Source organism: Camelus bactrianus, chromosome 21 (genome assembly GCF_048773025.1).
Source record: "Camelus bactrianus isolate YW-2024 breed Bactrian camel chromosome 21, ASM4877302v1, whole genome shotgun sequence".
NCBI lineage: Eukaryota > Metazoa > Chordata > Mammalia > Artiodactyla > Camelidae > Camelus > Camelus bactrianus.
In genome coordinates this window covers 4,221,940-4,235,953 of record NC_133559.1, presented here as the reverse complement: position 1 = coordinate 4,235,953, position 14,014 = coordinate 4,221,940, and the positions used below count along the sequence as shown (strand labels likewise).

The following is a 14,014-nucleotide window of genomic DNA, read 5'->3' as shown; positions in this document are numbered from 1 at the left end:
AATCTAGTAGTGGAATTGCTAGATCGTGGAGTACTTACATTTTAACTTTATTACAAACTGTTAGTTTTCCAGAATAGTTGCCTTATTTTACTCACTACCAGCAACAAGGGGCACAATTGCTGCACATTCCTGTCAGTAGGTGTTGTTCTCTGTCTCTTAAATTTTACCCATTCTGATAAGTGTGTAGTGGTATAGCAGGTAAATTTGTGATCCCCTGATGAGTAATGATGTTGAGAGTACTTTCTGATGCCTTTTGGCAAAAGAAATCTTTTGTGAAGAGACTTGGTTCAAGTGTTTTTTCCACCTTTAATAGGCTTGACTTTTATTTGAATTTTTACATAATTTTTATTAGAGTAAGTCTACAGAAAAGTTAGAAGATAGTACAGAGAATTTTCATACACTCCACACCCAGTTTCCCCTACAGTTAACATCTTACATTACAATGATACATTTGTCATAATGAATGAATGAATACATTATTATTAATTAAAGTCCATATTTTATTCTGATTTACTTAGTTTTTACTTAGTGCCCTGATTCTGTTTCAGGATTCCACCCAGGATACCTCGTTCATTTAGTTGTTATGTCTCTTAACACTCCTTTTAACTGTCATAGTTTCTCAGAATTTCCTTGGCCCTGATGACCTTGAAAAGTCTCAGGAATACTGGTCAGCTATTTTTTTAGAATGTTCCTCAATTTGAATTTGGCTGATGTTTTTCTTATGACTAGACCAGGATTCTGGGTTTGGGGAAGTAAGTGCCATTCTCGTGACTTTGTCTCGTGGGAATGTACTATCGACATGACATCACACTTGTGATGTTTATCTTGATCTTCTGGCTGAGGTAGTGTTTGTTAGGTTTCTCCCAAATAAAGTTATTCTTTTTACCCCACTTCCATGCTGCCTCTTTGGAAAGAAATCACTGTGAGTAGCCCACACTTAAGGAGGGTAGAGTACATAAGTTACTTGGGATACTTCTGCATGGGACATTTTTCTATTTTCTTATTTATGTATTTATATCAGAATGGACTAGTGAATACTTATTTTACACTGTGGGGTTAAAATACAACACTATTTTATTTATGTTGTTGCCCAAACTGTTCCATTTTCAGCCACTGTGAGCTTTTTCAGTTGTCTTCTGTCCCTTTGGTATACCCTCATCATTGTGGGGTTTTTCTTTCTTTTCTTTTTTTTTTTTTTTTTTGTTTTTCAATGTGTTTATTTTTTCTTCAGCACTTCCCTGCTTCTTGGTACTGCTAGATGCTCCTGGCTCAGCTTGTGCATTTCCTGCCCCAGTCTTGGAATCAGCCACTAGTCCAAAGAGCCTGTTCCTTTTATTGATGACTGGACTTTCTCTTATTGATGTCTAAATACTTTTTATATTCGGAATTTGAGTCATTTTTTAGATAAATGTATTGCAACTAACTTCTCCCAAGCTGGCTTGCCTTTCCACTTTCTTATGACAGTTTTTTTTAAATGAACATAAGGGTTCTTTTAAAAATTTTTATGAAATCAAATTTATGTATATACTTTTTCTTTTATCATTAAGGCATTTTTGTTCTCTGAGAAATCTCTCCTAGCCCAGGATTGTGACTATAGTATCCTATATTTAATTCTGGGAGCTCTAGATATTGAATTTTCACTTTTAAATTTATGATTCATCTTAAATTCATCTCCTGAACACATCAGGCTTGAAAATACTAAACACTAGAGAATCATGGTGCACTCACAAACAATATGACATCACAGAAACCTGCTTTATATATTTTTTTCTGCTTTATATTTTTTATGTAAATATATTCACAGTATTTTCTTGCTATGCTCTAGTGCTTTCCTCCCTTCACCTTCCTAATTCTCTCCTCCAAGCCCCTGGGTGGGAGAAGTGGTAGAAGCATTAGTGTGTAGAAGCCAATGATTTTCCTCCCTACCTGTCATCCCAAAATGAGGAAGCTTCAACTCTGCTAATGTCAGCACCCCTCACATCTGCTAAACTGGTGATTAGAAACTAGAATGTGACTACTAACCATAAGCATATCTAAACACCTAAACACCAATGGTTCCATAACCTTATTTACCACCAGCAACAGCAGTGGGAAGGTTGCCTCTCTGCACTTCCCCCAGCTCTCTTGAGTGCATCTAATTTCTAACCAGAACTCAACCAGAACTGGAGAAACCTAATTTTTAATTTTTCAACCTCTTCAACTAGAAGGAGATTGGAATGGATTTTGAGTGAGCCAATCCACAGTTCCGTTATTTTAAATCCCCACAGCAGCACTGCATGTTTTTAAGAGGCAGTCTATTCTTAAATATGCAGAGAGAAGATGAGATAAAAAAACATATGCTGAAGTCCTTAACACGTCAGTGACATGGATTCCAAAAACACTATAGGGAAACAATTTGTCCAAGCAGACCAGTCTAATTAACAAAGACAGGAAGATTAAACACAAAACAAAACAAACTAAAAAAAACAAAACAAAACAAAACAAAGAACAACCACAACCACAACACATGAAACTATAAAATGGTGTGGTAGAAATAAGCCTATGACAGGAATTCCCGACACAACACTAATAACTGGTCATTGTAATAGATTCACTCTTCTCAGACTGGATATAAAAGTCAATTCTAGATATAGCAGTTTATTAGACAGAAGCGGTTTAAGTACAGTACACATCTCTAGCAGACTAATTTTAAATTAAAAAAAAGAAAGAATGAATGAAAACATGAATATCAGAAGAAGATAAAAAGCAAAAGAAAGCTTTAAATTTGGTAGAGGAGTTACATCCTAGCATCTGCTCTCCATTTTCTCCCCTGAACAGGCCTCTCTGAGTGGCGGGAGCACAGGGTATGAGGAAAAGCAGGAATCGTGGAGTGAAATTTTCATTGATTCGCTTTTGTATAGGTCTCTGTAAGGCATAAGAGTTTAATAGCAAGATTCAATTCTTGGCTTTTTTAACAGGGACTCAAAATAGGCATAGGAAGAGAGAGACTCAGTTGTCACCCAGATGTTCTGCAGTAACTCAGACACAGCCCCAGTAGTCCAGACTCTCGAATGGTCCCTGGATCCTGAACGCCTAGTTGGGAGAAAGAACCCATGTTGGTCTCAAGGTTGGGAAGGGCGGGTGCGGGCGGCACCAAGCAAGGGGAGGTCAAAGAGAACGTGTCCGCAAGTGAAGGGATGAATTTTTCATCAGTCTACGCCAGATAGGGACCAGAGGCAGAAGCTCCATGAATTTCTGATATTTTTTCTGCAGAGATCTACTATCCACTTGTAAAGAGTCTGCTTCAGAACTAGGTCTCTTCTAAGCCGAAATTTGGATTCGAATGTCAAAAGTTTATAGCGTTGCCTGACATAAATCGCTGATGCAAGACTTTGCTCTGGGATATATTGTTTGTTGACTGTGCCTTCAGCAGTTAAAAAGAACACTGGGGGCAAAAAAATCTATTTTAGAATTATTTTTCAAAGAACTTGCTAGAAAAAAATCACCCAGTTGCATTGGTGGTTCAGTGGTAGAATTCTCGCCTCCCAAGCGGGAAACCTGGGTTCGGGAAACCTGGGTTCGATTCCCGGCCAATGCATGACATTGAGAGCACGTGCAGCCCCGCATGGGAGCTCCTCTTCTCTTTTACTAAGGGGGAGGTTTTTCCTCCTCATCTTTCTTGAATCCCATTGGCTGGTCTAATTAAATTGACACAAGATTAACAAGAGGAAAAAATTCTTTTAATTTGTACACATGCTGATGAGCTCATAGAAATAGGACGTCCTAAGAGACGGAAGCCGACTGTTTACGCACCATTTTTAGACAAAGAGGTAATTATTTGTGAAGATTAACAAAACAAATAGGTTTGTTCTTGGGGTAACAGACTAATGAGGTAACAAAATTTGTTTGTACAGCTTTCTTAGCTTTGAGTTTCCCAACTCTGTTGATACCATCACATGGGAGATTTATTTTCTGCTTTTAGGGGAAAGAAGAGGGTAATCAGTGTAGGTTTTATTATTTTTTGTTATCATTTTTCCCCTCCTCTGGCTGTTTCTCAAGTAACTTTATTTCAAAATAATCGATACATGTGCCATTGAGGCACATTTTGGGGTCGCCTGCTCCCTGGGTCCCAACATTTTGAACTATTTATTGCTCAGGCAAGTCAGGTCATTTTTGTTCCTCCAGGATTAGCCAAGACATTAAGGGAAGAAAATGGGGACTAATCCCCCCAGGTTATTTCTGGAGCAGAACACATTAAGAGTTTGTGTCCACAGGGACTTTGCAGAGACTATGTCTGAAATGTCAAGTGTGTCTGATGGGTCTGTGAGGTTTTGCATATTTGGGTTCAAACTAGTGTTACTTTTATTCTTTCTCCTGGCAGATCCTTAGGATCCAAAGAGTCATCTGATTCTTGATTCTCCTGCTGGATCTTGCGCAAACCACTGGGTCACATCTCACTGTGGAGTGGGGATCAAGAACTGAAATTCTGAAAAGGAGAGGAGCCTCAGGACCCAGCAGACACCCAGTGGAGGGGAGGAGTTAAGGGTCCCTAAAAGGGGGATACCTGGGGAGGAGTCACTGGGAAAGGAGGGGAACCGTGTAGTGGGGCCTCAGGCCTTCCTGTGGACATAGGCCTCAGGCCTTGGTCTCTGGTGATCCTAGTAAAACTAAGGATGAGCTCCCAAATGGAGAGCAGCATGTACAAGAAAATGCACTGATCCTTCAACAACCGGGAATTAGGGCCGCTGACCCACACACAGTGGAAAACCTAGCGTAACTGTATAGTTGGCCCTCCTTATTGTTTTAGCCAAGATTCCGTCTGAATCTGTGGCATTTAGTACTGTAGTATTTAGTATTCAAAAAAATCCAGATGTAGATAGATCTGCACAGTTCAAACCTGTGTTACTGAAGGGTCAACTGTAAGTTTCATCACCCCTGTTTGTTTTGCACTCCACCAGGGAAATCTTCTGTTTAGGGAATCATTTTTATGCTCACACAAACAGCACTTGTGGAGTAGGAGGCCATGAAGATTATTAGCTCTGGTGGTTTGGAAAGGGAAGCTCAGGAAAAAGAAAGCCCAGGGATCATCTGGTTTGTCCACACCTGTGTTCATGAGCTATTTTCCTCAGCAAAGCTTTTGTGGGTTCCAGATGTCAAGTTGCAGCTGTCACATTGGCAGATTGAGTAAATGTCACTGATAATTTCTTTCTTGAGAGGATAAGAAATGATTAACCCAAGCACAAGGAATATAGTCAGTATTTTATAATAATGTTAAATGGAGTATTATCTACAAAAACACTGAATCACTATGTGTTACACCTGAAACTAATAAATATTGTAAATCAACTGCACTTTAATAAATACATTAAAGTCAAGCAAGCACACAAGAAAGACAAACATGACTGACCCAGAGCCACTGGAATGAGATGCAAGAGCGGAACTTGGAATGATTTTCTCCATTTTGTCCTCTGTCTGCTACCTCTGAACATCAACCTTTCACATATGACAGATCATATTATCCTTCAGTCTCTATGAAGGGTCATAATTTTTAATTCCTGTAATCTTTGTGCGCTTCTTGCTTCTATAATTCTTCCAGGGTTGACTTTTAGGAGTTGGTCAGCAGACTAGTTCGACATCCTGGATCATTTGTCTGACTTTGGTATTAGGGTAAATCTTGCCTCATAGAATGAGTTAAGAAGTGTCCTTTAAGCGTCTATTCTCTGGAAGATGTTGTAGAGAATTGGTATCGTTTCTTCCTTAGATAGTTGGTAGAATTCACCAGTGAAACCATCTAAGTCTGGTGCTTTGTTTCAGAAGGTTACTAATTGTTTATTTATTTAATAGATGCAGGCCTATTTGGATAATTAATTTCTCCTTGTGTGGGTTTGGTAAATTGTGTCTTTCAAGAATTTGGTTCATTTCGTTTAAGTTATCAAATCTGTGAACAGAGGGTTGTTTATAATATTCCTTTAATATCATTTAATGTCCATGGGATCAGTACTGAGTGTTTTTGATTCCTGAGAATAGGACTTTGTATCTTCTCTCTTTATTTCTTGCTTAGCCTGGCTAGAGGTTTACCAATTTTATTGATCATTTCAAAGAACCAGTTTTGGTTTCAATGAATTTTTTTCTCCATTAATTTTATTTCCAACTTTGTTGATTTCTTCTCTAATTTTAATTCTTTCTCTCCTTATGCTTACTTTGGACTTAATCTGTCCCTCTTTTTCAAGTTTCCTAAAGTGGAAGCTTAGGTTATTGATTTTAGATCTTTCTTCTTTACTAACATAGGCAGTCAATGCTATGAGTTTCCGTCTAAGCACTGCTTTTTCTTTCGAACTGACCTTGTCTGGCATCCCCGGTTATCTGCAGCTTCGGGGTCTGTGCAGCTCCCTGTGCGCCGTTCCCGAGGTGGCCACGAGAGGGCGACGTGGTCCTCCCTGAGACCCATCGCCTTTTTCTTGGTTGACTTAGTATAAAGGAAGGATTTCAGCCGAATTACATTTCCCTATACTTTGCCGGTCAAAGGTGACTGGTGCTGGAACAGAGGTACCCTACCTTTCGTCCCCGCCCCCACCCCCAGGTCGTCCAGGGTCATCCTAAAGCCTGCCTCCTGGGCATCCAAGCCGCGCAAACGTCGGGGAGTCGGTTGTGGACGCTCAGCCGCCCCAAGTGGGAGCCACCTCCCTCAGTCTCCCAAAGACCCGCGGTGAGTCCTGACCAGAGAGGAAGGCATCCATGCTTCTCGCGTTTGTGGGAAGTATTCCCACACTTGCCTCCTAGACTGTGCAAACCTATGACGATGTTCGGGGGCATTCGTTACCTGCAAAGGAAGGAGGAGCGGAGAGGAGCGTTAGAGACAGAAAGAGCGAGAGAGGAGATGCGGGAGGACCGGACGGATCGGGAGAGGAAGGGGCTGGGGAAAGGATGACGAGAAAGCGAGGAAGGCAGGGAGATGGGAGGGAGGTGGAGCAACAGAAAGGAAGGAGGATAGAGTGGGAGAGGAGGGAGAGAGAAAAGGCAGTAGAGGAGCAGAAGGAGGAGGGAGAGTTATATTCCCAGGCTAGTTCTGTTCACCAGCCCCCAACACTGCAGCTCCCACCACCACCACATCCCCACCTCCTGCCCTGGGCTCTCAGACCCAACACACTTTCGTCCCTCAAGCACCGCCTCTCCACCCATCGCAGTTCTAACCTCATTTGAATCGCTCCCTGCCCGTTGTCAGAGCCCGGTTCTCTGGGTTTCCTGGCCATTCTATCATCTCTCACCATGCTTTCAACAGATTCCTTTTCTTCCTATATCAGCCAGACTCCATTTCTGGTTCCTGCAGTCACAAACCTTGACTGATGTTAAAGTTCTCCAGGAGGAGCACATTGCGTTGTTTGTTGCCGCTCAACTTCTTGATTTTCCAGAAGGAAGTTTCATCTCCTCCTCATCCCTGAGCTGTGAACTTCCTCTTCATCGCAAGAGTCACCCTTTTGTCTCCCTCCTTCAGTAACCCAATCCATTTCCTGGGAACAAAATATGTCTCCCAGCAACAATGGGCATCTTTCTGACTGATTTTTAGCCAGTAGCTTTTTTTCTTTTAATGCTAATTTTCTGCTCTATGTATTGAGTAAATGAAGAAACAGCTTTGGGATAAAATGAAGAACTAAAGGGGAAATGAAATAAACAGATTTTTATTTTGAGGCATAATATGGATTTATACCTAGCATGTATGTAAATATTGAGTATGGTAGTATTCTGTGTACATAAATGTTGTACACACTGTAAGACAGCTAGGATAAACATACCCTGTGATTCACAATGAGTGGTCTTGGGTATCTGGATACATGCAAGCTTTTTAAAAACCGTGCAATTTCTAGGTCATGATATATTAAGAAACTGGAACAGAACTGACTTGTTCAAGCTCTGACGAAACAGTCTGTGACTGCCTAAGTGTCAGAGCACTGCCTTGTAGCCTCCTCAGTATATGGTTGATTTTGAGTCACTGCAGGTGATTATGGGCCATTTGTCTGAGTGTTTTGCGTAAATATTAAACATGGTTGATTACTTTGTATTGTAAATCTAACAAATATACATTTATTGTAAGTAAAATTTACCCCAAAATTAGACGTGTGTGAAGAAGAACAGGAGAGTTCCCTGCCTCCCAATCCCACTCTGCTGTTGACATACTTTATGTAGTACATGTAGGAGGTGGTGGCGGCTGTGGAGTGTAACCAGTGCTAAGTGGCCAGGGGACCCAGGAAAATGCCAAGTCCTGCCTTGATCATCTGCCCTCTCTGGGCAACAAGAAAAGTGTGAAGGCAAAGAAAAGGGAAATCACACTTAAGATTTGCAGAAATCTTACCTCAGGGTGGGAAACTGTCAGATTGAGGTAGAATATGTGGTTTATGACAGTGACTTATGGGGTTCTTCCCTGGCCTGAAACCCAAAGTGGATTTTACCTCATTTCTGGAAGTGCCAGTGAAATGAGAGAAGTCAATGAAAAGAGGAGCCGAGAGAAAGCAAGACGGTGACCGCCCACGCCGGTCAACCATATTCAGGTCGTCGAATCAGTAGAAGAAATGCCTTGGAGTATCCGTGGGAAGTCTGGGTGCTAAGTAAATACTTACTCATCCTTGGTGACACGTGAGCAGCGTGTAGCGGGAGGTTCCATGGTGTAATGGTGAGCACTCTGGACTCTGAATCCAGCGATCCGAGTTCAAGTCTCGGTGGGACCTTTCAGTTTAACTTGGCGACTTTTTATCCCTCAAATGGGGCATGCTTTCCCGCTCCCGCGTCCCACTCCGTCCTCCTCTGGGGACTGGAAAGCCCAGGTTCTGGGAAGGAAGCTCGTGGACCCGAGTCCCTCCGGCTCCAGCTATCTCCCAACGCTCTGCGGTCTCCTTAGGAGGATGGGTCCCGGAAAGCGGTTCCTCCCGGTGGCGCGGTCCACATGGACATGGTGGGCAGGTGGGGGGACCCAGCCCGGGATGACCCCACTGGACCCGGGCCGCTCGGCCCGGCTCCGGACATCAGAGGTCCCGCCCCGGCCGCCAAGGGCGCAGAGCCAGAGCCAGTGCCACCCTCTCGTCGGGTCACCCTGGGTCTCGGGAGTACAGGGCAAAGGCTGCGCCCCCTGAACCCTGCACAGCGAGGGGCTTCACACCGCACGTTTTGTAACCGCGCGATCGTCCCTGTGAGTAAATGGCCGTGTGAGGGGCAGTGATGTCACTGATCAGCCAGGAGAAAGCCTGTGTCTCAAGTTTTCGGCTCGATGGTTGCAGACCTGAATTGGAAGTCCTGTGTTTTATTCAGATGTCCTATTTTATTCCGAATTTTAATTGATCCTGTTCCAGGTTGTCTGATTTCATTCAAAATTTCTCCCTCCTAAGTCTCCACTGGACACGAAAGCCGCTGTCAGGCTAAGGAAATCTGGTCCTTTCGTCCCAAATTCAGCCAGAAAGAGGAGCCTGGGCTGCGGATGCCAGCGTCTCCGGGGGCGAAGGTGAGACGAGCCCGAGCTGCTCCGAGTCCCGATCCGCGGGCTTCCCTTCGTCCTGCCCCGACTCTGCTCCACCGAGAGGACGCCCAGGACGGGACCGGATGGAAAGACGTTCATTCTTTTCTCGGTAGAAAAATACGGATGCGGATTGTGATGGACTTGAATAGTTAATTAAAATGTTCTCTTCCAGGTGCTAAAGAGCATCTCTCTGATTTTTATATTTTGGAAGTTTCAGTGGTTATAAAGGACTGATGACACGGCTGTCTTTGGGGGGGCTCACTTTGGAGGACGTGAAAAGAAAGGTGTGAGGCCGGCGAAAAAATCCGAGGAACGGAAAGAGCAGAAGAAAACAGATAATGACAAAGAAAGGAGAAAGGGAATGGAAGGGAGCGGAGCTGGGGGAGCACTGCAGCGGGGCAGTCGCTGGGTTTGGGCGACCACAGTTCCTCACTCTGGGGTGCTCCCATCCTTTACTGATGCCCCCGAGAGTGCGGTTCCGCCCCAAATCGAGAAGCTGCTCTCCTGGCATTTGTTCTTGCGAAGTTTCCTTTGCCGGTTCGGTTTGGAGGGGTCAGGTGAATCGTGTTCGTTTGCAAGTGAGTGGAACCCTTGGCGGCTGCCTTGGAGATGACTGGAGGGTAGGGAAACAGACAAACTCCAGTTTTTCCTTTGCAGGCAGGTCTGCAGGACCTGGGGTGGGAAATTAGAAAATCAAAGAGTTTAACAATTTTTACTTAGAGATAAGGAGATAAATAGCCAAACAGTTGGTTACATGAGTTGAAAGTAGTTATCCCTGAAACAAAGAAATGTGGGATGGGATCAGGGCCTACTGTCTTCCATAATAAGTTTGTAAACATATGTCATTTTGATTTGTAACTATATATGTTATTTTAAAAATTCATTGCTTGTATTTTGAATTTAAATTTTTATGTAGTCATTTGTGTCATTCTTTTAAAATTCTGGGTCTTGTGTCATGTGTAGAAATGTTTTCTACTGTAAAACCATGAATTTTTTATTGGGACATTCCTGAAGCCAGGAACTGGACTATTATTCCCCTTTTGATGAGCTGATTAGATGAGCTAATAAACTACCAGATCCTCCCAGCCCAGGATATTACTGCTGGTCAGAGAGGATTACTTCACTTTCTCTAGGAGGGTCCACAGCCACTGAAAAGTATCAGTAACTTAAATAGAAACCATTTTCATCACACCCAGTCTTTATGCAGTGTTGCACCCAAAAATACAAGAGCTATGTAAGATGTTAGGTCCCCAGGCCTGGTCTACAAGGTTGACATGGGTTTACTCATTAATCCTTTCAACAGGCCTGTATCATATCATCGTCCTCAGAGTACATCCGGGAAACTGAGACATGAAAAAGTTAAGTAACTTGCCCAGTCATTCAGTTAGTGAGTGAGATTTGAAAGCAGGAATTTCAACCAAAGCCAGCCTGGTTCCACAAGATATGCTCCTAATCAAAGAGAAACACAAATGGTTAAAAAAAAAAAAAAAAAACTTGACAAGAAATTTAAATCTGTGTTTTTTTTTTTTTTGAAAAAACACCGAGGAGTCATGTAACAGGCATAAAACTGTCCTAAATATCCTGACCCACCTGCCTCCCAAACATTCTTTTTAATTAAACAGCTGCTCCCCCAAATCTCCAACTTAAACAGAATTGCTGCCAGAATCAGGTTTTCCCTCCCCTTTATCTTTTCCTCTCACCTACCCCATACCTCTTCCATGTCTATTCTGTTCTTTCACTTCCAGGTCATTCACTTTTTAAATTTAAAAATGTGAAAACTATATAAAGAAAAAAATAGTCATCTATATTCCCACCACCTGGAATTAACTACTGTCAACATTTTAATGTATTTTTCCTCAAATCTATTTTTAAGTTATTCTAATTTTTTGTAAAAATTATATATGCTTATTATATAAAATTCAAATGATGCATAACAAATATGTAAAATTTTGAAACATCTTAAATTTAAAACTTACTTTTGTTAAGTTTAGGTAGATACTGATGGAGTGATTTTGCTATATCTACAGAGAAAAGGATATATATAAATATGCTTTTATGAAATTGAGCTCTTAATATAAGCCACACACACTGCTAGGTGTATTATTAGATTACCTCATATAGCCTTCACAAGAACTTTATAAAGTATATTATTATCTTCATGTGACACTTGCACAATTGGCCTAGCACATTGAAGGAGCTGGCCCAAGTTCAAACAGAAGGCAAGTGGTGTCACCAGGACTCAAAAGGAGGTTCCCCCAGAGGTTGGGTTCCAAGCCACAGACCCAATCCGAGGTCTTCGTAATAAGTCTGATAAGCCTGGAAATCAATATCCAAACAGTTCTTAGAGTATCGATCAACTTCTTTTGGTCAGAAACTCCCCGAGCAGGGATCCAGAGCATAATAGTGCAGACAACCTTGAAATGGAGGAAGTCCGCTAAAAACTCTAAAAACCCATTTTCTCATCAGTAAGGCAATAAAAGTTACCTTCGGTCTTGGTTCAGATATTTTATATTTGAGCAAGGAAGTCTCCCGCTGCCTGGGAAGAGTAGGACGTACGTACTACTCTTTGCAGTTCTCTACTCGATTGGCATCCAGCGCTTTTTAGTTTTCTTTGGACCTACCCTCAAGTATCAACCCACCCCACCACCCCCACCCCCCCCACCCCACCCCCACCCCACCCCCCCACCCCCACCACCCCCACCCCACCACCACCCCCACCCCCACCCCACCACCCCCACCCCACCACCACCACCACCACCACCACCCCACCACCACCACACCACCCCACCACCACCACCACCACCCCACCACCCCACCCCCACCCCCACCCCCACCCCCACCACCACCACCACACTCCAACCCTACTCCACTCCACTCCGACTCCCAGCACCCCTCAGGTCTCAGCAGCTTCTGGGCTGAGTGGATCTGAGTGCCGTTCCCGAAGTAGCCACCAGGGGGCGATAGTCCTTCCCTCGGTGGTCCTACTTTTTCTGTTTGGTCAGAACTTGATGGATCAGATGTGAGAACGAAGCAAAAGAACAATATATCCTGGGAAGGAGGGTGCCAAGAAGCCCCACAACTGCCAACACTGGACCTAGGGTTTTCTTCAAAACTGTAGTTCAATATTTTCACATAGGGAAAAAGCTAAAATTAATTCTGGCTCAGAAAAAATCTTATGTACAATTCCCACTGCCATATAAAGAAAAGGGATGTTAAGGAAACTTTCTAACTTGCCAGGCTACTGCAGCATGTCAGGTGCAACTTGGAGGTTAAAAGAAAGCCACTGTTTTCTGCTTCTGAAGGAAAGTAAAAAGAGCAGGCCTTAGAGAAAAAGTAGGGGGAAGAGGGAACTGGATCCAGAAATACGAAGAGACTGTTCGGGCTGGGAGGGATGAATGGGGTGGCATCTAGGGAATTCTCTAGCAATGGTTGTAAGGTGTGGAAGAAAAGCAGCTGACAAGCACGGAATGGAAGTTTGAGAAAAAACTAGACGGCCGGAAAGCGATAGAGAAATGGCTAGTCGCAGCCTCTCACAGCAAAGGCAGAAGAGAAACCGGTAACTGGTATCTCTCCATTTACTTAACATGGGTTCGTTCCTGGAGGGATCTCATCACTGAATGGTCTACTTAAGACTTAAGTCTGACTGCAGTTTTGATTTGCGATCGAACGTATGCAATATATTTTAGGCACCAAAAAGCCTTTTCCTTACATAAATTAAAAGCAGTTTAGCTTCATGGAACGTAACAACCAACTCCAGGCAGTTACTGTCCCGCACTAACACGTGAACACCTATGTTCTCTAGCTCGATGCTTCTGCTAATACATCCAAACAACCTGGGCCACTCGAAGCAGACCCCGCAGGAAAAAGAAGCCCGTGGCTTTCCAAAAAGCTTCCCGCTATCTCTCGATCAATAAACACACGAACCAGGCCTAATGAACCAACACCTAAAGCACGTTCTCCAATCGGCCAGAAAACCGCGCAGACAAGTTTCTTTACAGTTCCACAACCAGCCGACGGAAAACCTCAACAGCTTAATGAGGCCTAACTCCACTACAACTGCAAGGAAACACTCTAACACGTTTTTCATAACGTCTTAACACCAGCAAACAACTCTCAACCAACAAAAACACATAGTCTGATCTTATAGAACTATATAAATCAGGGGAAAGCGCGAACGCAGTCCCCCACTACCACAAATTATGCAGTCGAGTTTCCCACATTTGGGGAAATCGCAGGGGTCAGCACATCCGGAGTGCAATGGATAAGCCTCGCCCTGGGAAAACCACCTTCGTGATCATGGTATCTCCCCTGCCAGGTAAGTATGAGTTGTGCTGTCGCCGCCCCACCACAGCCTCATACGCCTCACACTGTACACACAGGGTCACTTTGCTCCCCGAGCCTTCCTAACCCTTCCGCACAGCTGCCACATGCAGTTTCAAGCAACGGCCCTGGACTCGCTCCCACAGCACGGGAGATCGCATCGTGTTTAAGCACCAGATGACGAACCAGCAGCCCCTGCGCTGAGATATCTAC

At 43.4% G+C, this 14,014-nt stretch overlaps 1 long non-coding RNA gene and 3 other non-coding genes across 5 annotated transcripts; 2 read left to right on the top strand and 2 right to left on the bottom strand.

The window, feature by feature from the left end:
• The first annotated feature begins 3,491 nt into the window (after positions 1 to 3,491).
• Positions 3,492 to 3,577, top strand: TRNAG-CCC (transfer RNA glycine (anticodon CCC)). The gene has a single exon. It is a non-coding gene; the product is annotated as a tRNA-Gly (tRNA).
• Positions 3,578 to 7,196: 3,619 nt separating this feature from the next.
• Positions 7,197 to 12,107, bottom strand: LOC123612194 (uncharacterized). 2 transcript variants are annotated; one of them, XR_006719402.2, is made up of 4 exons: positions 11,966 to 12,107; positions 11,458 to 11,502; positions 10,854 to 10,930; positions 7,197 to 10,153 (listed from the first exon to the last, which is right to left on the bottom strand). It is a non-coding gene; the product is annotated as an uncharacterized LOC123612194 (long non-coding RNA). The 2 variants fall into 2 exon arrangements; XR_012501266.1 differs by lacking the exon at positions 11,458 to 11,502.
• On the top strand, positions 8,628 to 8,699 carry TRNAQ-CUG (transfer RNA glutamine (anticodon CUG)). Its single transcript has one exon. It is a non-coding gene; the product is annotated as a tRNA-Gln (tRNA).
• Positions 12,108 to 13,640: 1,533 nt separating the features above from the next.
• LOC123612217 (U1 spliceosomal RNA) lies at positions 13,641 to 13,804 on the bottom strand. The gene has a single exon (XR_006719429.1). It is a non-coding gene; the product is annotated as a U1 spliceosomal RNA (small nuclear RNA).
• Between the last annotated feature and the right edge of the window lie 210 nt (positions 13,805 to 14,014).